The sequence below is a fragment of the Dermacentor silvarum genome, chromosome 5 (genome assembly GCF_013339745.2).
Source record: "Dermacentor silvarum isolate Dsil-2018 chromosome 5, BIME_Dsil_1.4, whole genome shotgun sequence".
Lineage (NCBI taxonomy): Eukaryota > Metazoa > Arthropoda > Arachnida > Ixodida > Ixodidae > Dermacentor > Dermacentor silvarum.
Genome location: NC_051158.1, coordinates 25,000,894 through 25,009,978, shown reverse-complemented (window position 1 = coordinate 25,009,978; position 9,085 = coordinate 25,000,894). Strand labels below are relative to the sequence as shown.

General features: G+C 46.5%; 2 protein-coding genes across 2 annotated transcripts in view; one reads left to right on the top strand and one right to left on the bottom strand.

The window, feature by feature from the left end:
- Nucleotides 1-1,620, bottom strand: part of LOC119453103 (protein rhomboid-like) — a 178,426-nt gene extending 176,806 nt beyond the window's left edge. Inside the window, exon 1 of the mRNA XM_037715103.2 lies at nucleotides 1,221-1,620. The gene's annotated coding sequence lies outside the window, so the exon portion shown is untranslated. The remainder of the gene's footprint in view (nucleotides 1-1,220) is intronic.
- The window catches only part of LOC119453102 (uncharacterized), a 124,018-nt gene that overhangs the window by 76,293 nt on the left and 38,640 nt on the right, over nucleotides 1-9,085 (top strand). The window lies entirely within an intron of this gene.

Sequence of the window (9,085 nt, the reverse complement as noted above, 5' to 3'; positions counted from 1 at the left end):
ACAAGACAAAAGAAAACATCAAATTAAACTCCACACTAACTTCATCATTACAGACATTTGTTTTTGCCAGTCAGCATACGAAACCAAGGCATAACAGTGCTTTTTTTTTTTTACTTGCATCCAGGCAGACCCAGGAGAAATTCACAATGTCGTCAGAGAGAACTTCATCTGTAGAGATAGCCTGAATGTGCCTAACAGAAACTGAAATCGGAAATTTTTGAAATGCGCGACAAATTACAAATTTTGGAGAAAGCCAAAAGGCGGCTCGACAGTGAGTAATTACGGCCTCTCTGCTGCTGAAATAAGTGTGAGTTTTAACAAATCACCTCTTCTCGGTCGTACACTGTAAACAGGGTATGCGATTTACAAACGCGCATGTGTCATTATTTTTGAAATTAACCGGCGCTCTTTTATCGCATCAGGTGCTCTGAGTATCTTGCATCAGGCAAACCTAAAGGAACCATTAATCGGAGGAAAAATTGGAGCAAACGAAGTAACAGGGACGGGAAGCTAGACGGAAACATTACTTGATCGTATAAAATATACCGTGTGATTTCCTTTTCCTTAAGTGAAAAAGAACTCATTAAAAAATTGTCTTGTGGCCGACAGCGCATTTTCATCACATTGGCTGATTTGCCTTAAGAGTTACGCACAGTTACTCGCACGACAAACCGCACTGTGGCGTTACCTAACACTAATTAACTTTGTAAGTATTTCCCTTTGGACAGTTGTCCCAATTGCGGGTCTGAAGCCGGACAACCATGCAGTCGTATCCACTTCGAATAACTTTTGTCTGAGCGCCAGTTTCAACAAAAAGGTCATCGAATTATGTGGCGAAATGCATCGATATTCCTGACTTTAAACATTTCGCAGCGCTTCATTTATCTACCGCGCTGAGTGGAATTTTCCTGTCACGCTGATAAGATCACAGACATACGTTTTGCTGGTGACGTTATCAAATCCCGTCCACCCTTCGACAACGTGTTTGTTTAGCCTACTTTCTCGCTATTTCTTCACGGAGGCATTCAACCTGTCAGCGCGCCACTGTATCAATAAATGAATGAACCAATCGGTCCGTCAGTCACTTGCCTAATCATCTATTTATCTTTCTAATCTATCAGTGAGTTGGTGAGTAAGTCTCAGTAAGTCGTTTCATCGACCAATCAACCAAGCTATCACTACAACGCCCACGCTTCCTTGAGTAACCAAAAGCCACTTACGTCGTTGAGGAGCAGGCTGCGACGCAGCGGCGACTCGAGGTCCCCGGCGACGACCAGGACCTCTTCGACGAAGACGCCTTCGTCCTCGACGTCGTCGTCGACGGCGCGGCCGGCGTTGGCATCGAGGTCGCCTTCGCCGATGACGGCGACTGCTCCTCCGGGGGGTCGCCACGCGGGTCCCGGGCGTCGGCCCGGGCCCGGCGACGCGACCACCACGACCACGGCTGTTGACGACGAAGAGGCCCTCGACGAAGAGCCGCTCGGCGAGGTGGCGCCGGGAGGCGGTGAGGGCGGAGACGACGCCGACGCGACAGCGTTCCCGGTCGTCGCCTCGGCCCAGGGCCCGCGTTCGCCTCTGTCGAGACCCAGCGCTGCGGCTTCGGTCGCCTGAGACGGTACACGGCGGAGGTTGCTACACTAAGCAGTGACTCGTTGCACCGGAAGTGGTCGCCGAGGGCGTCGTCGATACGTTATCTATGATTTACGTCGGCGCTAAACGCAATGTTGACACAGGAGTCAGGCTCCACGTCGACGCTCCGTCGTCTGTGACGACGTCGGCGCTAAAACGTTATGTCAATTGACTCCCGGGGGTCGTGATCCACGTCGACGGTTGGCGATCGATGATGACCCTCAACGTCAAACGCGAAGGTAGCGTCGTTCACGTCTTCGCTGCGTTGTCGATGAGTTGCGTCAACTTTAGACGCAATGCTCAACCGGAAGTCAATGTTAACGCCGCGCTTTGTCGCCTATAATGACGTCACCGCTAAAGGCAATACTGAACCACAGGTGGCTGCTCATGGCGCTGATGCTGACAAAGCGGCCGCTATACCACTCGCCAAACTATTTACTGCAGCGTTCGGTAGTTGTGGCGATCGGCAGACAGTCACGGCCAGAAACAGGATCGACGTAGTGGGAGCGCGTACGAAAGCACGTGATATTCACAAATGCGTAAACGGCATCCAGGAATATTGAGACGTAATCACGTGCAGATCTTGACAGCCGTCGACTTGTCCTGGACTGCGCGCAGGCAATACGAAACCCGACGTAACCATGTATAACCGGAAGCAACAATCCAACAGGAAGATGCTAATCAGCTGCACTTAAGGAACTGCGCTAAGATTGTGTCCCTTTTGTTTGTTTGTTTCTTTCCTTTTTTTTTCTTTCTTCCACTGACGCTTTAGACCTAGATGCGTTGATTCACCGAAGCACACCGCGAGTGGCACTTGGCACCCTCAAACTTGAAAGACTCAGCGGAAAGCTTCCAACGACTACGTTGGCAGTGAAGCCCCTCGGTGTGCCCACCATCTCTCCTAACAAGCTGAAGAATCATCGTTCGCAAGAAGCGTCACGTAATCGACAAAACTCAGGTCTCGTTCTTTCTCCCTGAACTTGCTCACGTCACGTACTGCTGGCGCCCTTGATGAGACCTCAAGCCCGGCAGTGAAACCAGGACCCAGATGAAAGCAGCGAAGCTTCGGTTGGACTTAACGAACTCCAGCAGGACTTGCCGATGCCGTATGGCGAAAAACTTGGCAACGCACTTCGTGTTTCGATCATATCGTGACGGAAGGACACTTTTCTTTAAGGGTGGGGAGAAACGTGTATGGGGCAGTGTTGTAGCAAGGGCGTCACATTACCAACGCTGCCTCTTTAAGCCATCGTCAACAACGCCAGACAGTTGAGGTGGAGGCGTGCGGCGCGTAGCTGTGTCTTCGCGGGTAGCCGTCGTCTCAGCCAGTCTCTCATCGTCTTCGTGCGTGCGCTCATCAACTCGCACTCGCCAACAGGATTCAGCAACAACCACCGCCTGCGTGCAAGACAAACATACGTTAACGTTTACCCGACAACGACAGAAGCGTCGACAAAGTGACGCACGAAACACAAACATTATTTTTTTAAATCGACACACTTAAGACTACTTACATTAAGAAAGAACTGGCTTTAATTAATAAACATAAGTGAAGAGAGAGAGAAAAAAATGTATTTACAGAAAGGCAGAGAGGTGATGAAAGTGTCCGATGGGCACAACAGCTCGTTTTGCCTTAGTCAGCTTACGTTTACTTCAATTCATACTGCCACTCGCGTAATATTCGAACATGTTGCTACCGCATTCATTGCTTCGCCCTTATGGCGAAAGTGTGATGCGAAAAGCCTTAGGTGTCTATGTTGGCGGTGCCCTTGGCGGTTACCTTTCGGTGACCTTGGCGAAACTACCCCGTGACGAAAAATGGCCGACGCCGCAAAGACTTACAACACGTAAACAAATGCTCGGACTGACGTCACATTTCTCCGGGAGCTTCCTGTAAACAAAGTAAATTAATGGCTTTGAAGAGAAAACTTGGTACATTTCGGTCTGGGTGGGAATCGAGCCCGGGCATCCTGTGTGGGAAACGAGCACGCTCCCCTGAAGCCACGGCTGCTCCACGGTTCTGGCTTATACTTAAGGTGTGCCTAGTGCGTGTGTCACTGCACACGTCACAGAGACGCGCTAGTGACAATCCTCACGCGTTCGTCGGTGTCTTCTTCCACAGCTAGCAGGTTTTCGCCTACACCTTTTACAAACGTGCAACACTCGCTTACTTTTTTTTTTTAGAAGACAAAAAGAAAAAAAAAATAGGCCGATAACAGACGAAGTTGCTGCGTTGATTATGTGCCCGGTGATGGCGACGTTCACGACGCCCAATCAATTCACGACAAACACGCTGGCGTTTGCACAAACATGGCAAGTCGCGCGCAGAATAAACACGTGGTACACGTATATGCTTTGTACATACATAAACGCACGCGGAACGCCGAACAGGCATCGATTACTGCGAGCGGGCCCTGCGTTTGCCGGCGGCTAATCCAATTTGCGACGACCACGGTTGCCCCCCGGGTGGCAGCCCCGACTGCGCCGTTTTTCGTGGCAATCTCTAATCCGGAGAGGATTAGGGGAGACGCGCGGGACCCCACCAGCAGATGCAGTATATACCGGAGGTCTAAACTTGTGTGGTGCAATGTCGTCAATAATGTACGGGGCGTCTCTTTCTATGCAGAACACTTTTAAGAGAACATGGCTGATCCCTCTTTCAGATGAATTGGTCGATAACACGAAATTATCCCGAAAAAAAACATCACACACACAACACTTACGCACTCAATTCTGAGTAGCGCTTATATAACATAGTAGACGTTTGAAATGTGGAATTACTTACATATTATTCGTCTTCCTTTTTGAATAAAGAATTCAGTCGTCAGACAACGCTGGTGTGTTTCCCTTCTCGTCTTTCGTGTTTTTTTTTTTTTGCGCTGTCCCCTTGTCGAATAATTTACCTGCTCACGTGATATCCTCACCTACATTATTACCCTACCAACGTTCACCGAGAGCATATATTACTACCTTGTAAACTGCATCTCTTCTTCGATGTATTTTTTTATGTTCCTTATTATGTACCTTTTTTTATGTTATGATGTGTTGCCATGGGTGTTATTGTTTTAACACTGTAGAAATCGTCTAATCCGTTCTTGGTTTGTTCATAACCGCGAGTGACGCCTTTTCATTTATTTATTATTACGTTAACTAATAACAACAGGTCTCTCTGCAGTTTCAAACTGTGGGACCTCTTTCTGTATAACATATACTGTATATATGTAGCACTAATGAAACAATAAACTTAAATCTGAATCTGAAACACATATCTCATATTCCGTATGTCCTTTTCATTTCTTTAAACATATCCTTTCTAAATAGTCTATAATATTTGTATTTCGTTCTATCGTTCTTGCTCTATCAGTATAATGTCTATTATTCTTGTGTATGTTCGAGAAATATTGCACAGCTCCTTTATATATTCTTGTATTTGTGGAATTTGATCGTATTCTTGAGTTTTGTTTTGGATTTCCTGTTATTACTATTTTGTGTATCTCACAATATATGCATTACCCCGCTGTCAATATATTGTTATTAGTTTTATGCACTAACTAACAGGAGATGTCCTCTTATGACTTCGTGCTCTGGGGTCTCCTTCTGAATCTTGATTTATGTAACACATTTCGTAACTGAATATAACATTCCGATTCTGAAACGTCTATTCTAAGAAGCAGTGGAAGCTTCGTTGCACATTCACAAATACAAGTCAATAAATGTGCAGTCTTTTTATAGTAAAAAGTTATCTATCTATCTATCTATCTATCTATCTATCTATCTATCTATCTATCTATCTATCTATCTATCGTAAAAAACAGTTTCGCTCGAAGGGCGAAGCAATCAGAGGGACAGCAAACACGGCAAAGTATCAGCACCTCGCGGATTTGTGTGATGATGATTGCGTGACGAACATACACGGGACAGATTATCGCTGGAACACGCCAAATAACCCTATCGTGTTAAAAAGAAAACGCTGTCATACCTAGGCACTTGCCACTTCTGCTCATACGCTACGTAGATAGACAAGCATTAACATCAAGAGCATTTCAACGATAATTTAGCTAATTAAAGCTACAATGTGCTAAATTTACTTTGTTAAATAAGAACTTTAGGACATGTCCTAATTGCGAAATTAAAGCAGATGAGTAGTGAATTCAACGCTACTTAGAGGAGAGCCTAAGAATAACTCCACTTTCGAGATAACCACCCCCCCCCCCCCAAAAAAAAAAAATGTCTCGGCGTTCCAGTTAAGGTCGTCCCGAACTGTTTGTGGCGCGCTATTGGAAAACTGTTAGACAAAACGCCAATGATTTCGTAGCACATTTTAAGGCTGCTTTTCTTGCAGCGAGCGGAAACGCAAATGCAGCGAGCGAGAAACGTGGTTCGATTTCTCGTCAGATACTATTTCAGTTCGATATCGCGGATGAATACGAAATACGAGCTTGTACGAAGAACGAAGCGACGCGGATTATTATCAGTATTTGTTTTGAAAACGTACATGCACATGATAGGAAAGGGAAAGCGAGAAGCAGGATGGCCACTGCCAGAGGAAAGGGCACAACGCCTGCCTGCTCTTCAGAAAGGAGGAGTGGAGAGACACCCATACAGAGTATTTCACTTAACTTCAGCCAAACATTAAAATATGCAAATGCCACGTAGCTGGACGTAACCAAGGTAATGTCGTTTGCCGTCGCCTGGAGATGCTCAGATTATTATTTTTTTGCATTCCGCCTAGCTACATAATTAGTCGTAATTAACTAATCTTCTCAAATATTATAATTAGATGAAAAGTGTCAGTGAGAAAATCGTAGAGCACCATGAGAAACTCCCGATACAGCTTTCTGTTGCTCAATGCACGCTACATAAAAGTGTTTTTTCCGGGGTTGAAAGGATCCCGCGAATACACGCAAAACTGCCGCGCGACTGACAGCTCGAGGCACTTTGCGTGTATTCGCGGGCTTCTTTCACGCTCGGAAAAAAACACTTTTATGTAGCACGTATCGAGCAACAGAAAGCCGTACCGGGAGTTTTTCATGTTGCTGCACGATTTTCTCATTGACACTTTTCATCTAATTATAATATTTGAGAAGTTGATTCATTAATTGAGACTAATCATCTAATCAGACGAAATGCAAGAAATAATCTGAGTACCTCCAAGCGACGGCAAACGACATTACCTCGGTTCTGTCCAGCTACGCAGCATTTGCACATTTTTTTTAAAGATTGACCCACGTTAAGTGAAGCACCCCGTAGAAACGGAATCAAACAGCCAGAAAATCCCTCACCCGTTCGTTCCGCGCGCTCCCTGTAAAGCGTGCTCTGTCCTGCTAACACCTGTGCCGCGCGGCGAAGCGCAATCAAAGACTTCAACGAGACGCGACGGTAGGAGGGGAGGAGGAGCGGAGATGTGGCGAAGGGACGAAACGAGAGAGAGAGAGAGACAAAGAGGAAAGACGCGTCGACGGCACCGGAAATGACGCCGGTGGCTCCAACCGCAGCGGCGCCGGATGCAACGTTAGGAAATGGAAAGATAAAAAGAATGACCAAGGGCGGAGGTAATAACACCGAGAAATAAAAAAAAAAAAAAAGAAGAAGAGTGTGGCCGCCCTAAAACCGAGAAAAACCACCTGCTGTTCGGGAACGGGCGAGGCGCCGACGACCTCTGGTCCGGCGGCGCGCGGACCGACTGAGTACGCGTACATCGTCGTCTAGATGAATGGAAAAAAAAAACAAGAAAAAAAATACGTGCCGTTGTCACGCAGTTAGAACTAAACTGCGGGGTTTTACGTCTAGATTGTCCCTTGGAACGGTACTTGAACCGTGGCCAGTTAGCGCACTACACTGAAATCAGTCCTTACAAGGCCACTAACTGGCTGTCGCTATACAGAACACAGAGCGCATTAAGAACAAAGGACAGGTCGAGGCGGCACGAGGATCGGCACGGATATCCTAGCGATTACACTAGCAGAGCAAAGTCATTAAGCTGTGGTCGGACTTCAGCCATAGCTCGACTCTCCCTGAACAGTGTGTTGCAGCTCTAGTGCGTTTGTGTGCGTGCAGCTTGTACTGAATGTTTTAGGTTGTCACCGACTATATACGTTCGAGCAGACGCCGTCAAAATTTATGACGTCATCACAGCAAGCTGGTGCGGGAAATTGATGACGGCGTCGCCACTAGTCCCTCGTGTGTTTTTTTTTTTTTTTTCGTTTGTTTTATCGCCGTATGAAGCTTCCTCTCACGGTAACAGCGGCTTTTACGGTACCTCCTTAAGGCGCTGTGTGCGCAATTGTGCAAGTGAATTGATAGTGCGTGAAAAAGGAAACTTACCAATGAAAATAATATTTACAACGTGTCGCCCATACGTCTGCCAACGCTCCTGACGGGACCTGTGCTGGAAGTTTCAGTAAAATGTGAGGGAATGTTTTAGTAAAACGAGTTGGCAGGCTTGGTGTTTGCTTTCGGTGTCAGTATGTAGTCATCTATATATAACGAGTTGGCTTCTTTCAAGGTTCATCGTGATGTTTTTTTTTATATATCGAGCTTATTGTCAGAGAGACTGGGCGTATAGGTGTGTTCCTAGTATTCTATAGCCACCAAATATTTGATGTTCTCGCATCTGACGTTCCAGTATAGCGAGTTCTCACGTGGAGTCCACCATTCTGTAATCTTGACAAAGTAGCTCCACTGAAAGAACTTAAGAAATCTCAAGTTGTGCCGGAGAGCAGCTTGCACGCTTTTCATGATTTTCCCGTATTTGTGTACGAGCATTAAACCTATCTAGCACTCCACGGCGCTGGCTAACACTCCTAGACCTAGTGGTTACCGTTCTTAAACGCAAACTAAAAAAAAAAAAAAAAAAGCCAGCAGTCAACGTATGCTATACCGAGATTTATTTGCGATTCCCTAGACTAGAAGCCAAGAAAACGGAAAGTCCAACCTGAACTGACGCCACCACCAGCCGTGAGCCGTGATTCGACAAAATGGCGTCGTCGGTGGCGCGCTGTGCGAACACACACACAAAAAAATAGAAAAGGTAAAGCTCGGCTTTTAATTTTCTCCGCTAGCAATTAAGTCGTCCGTTTCTGCCGGACAAATGCTGAGAAAGTTCGAAAGTGCTAATTTGTCAGTCAGCGTCCGTGTCAGAACAATCCGAGCCGAAACATTAATCCCTGCCAGAACACACGCGAAACAGCTTACGGGCTGACGACAATCCCTCACGCCCTACTCCCAACAACTAAATCCCTCCAAATTAAGTCCTGTCTACTCCATTGCTGCCAGCCTACCCTAATTGTTTCCTTCTGTTTCCATTTCAGACAAGAGAAGCCTACTACTTTCTCTCATTGTGTAGTTGAGGCGCCCTCAGGAGAGCTAAATGCTCGGATTTAGCGAAAAGCGCAATTCTGTCTGCTTCGCGGTCGAAGCCACAGCAGACGACGCGCAAGGACGAACAGAAGTAGCT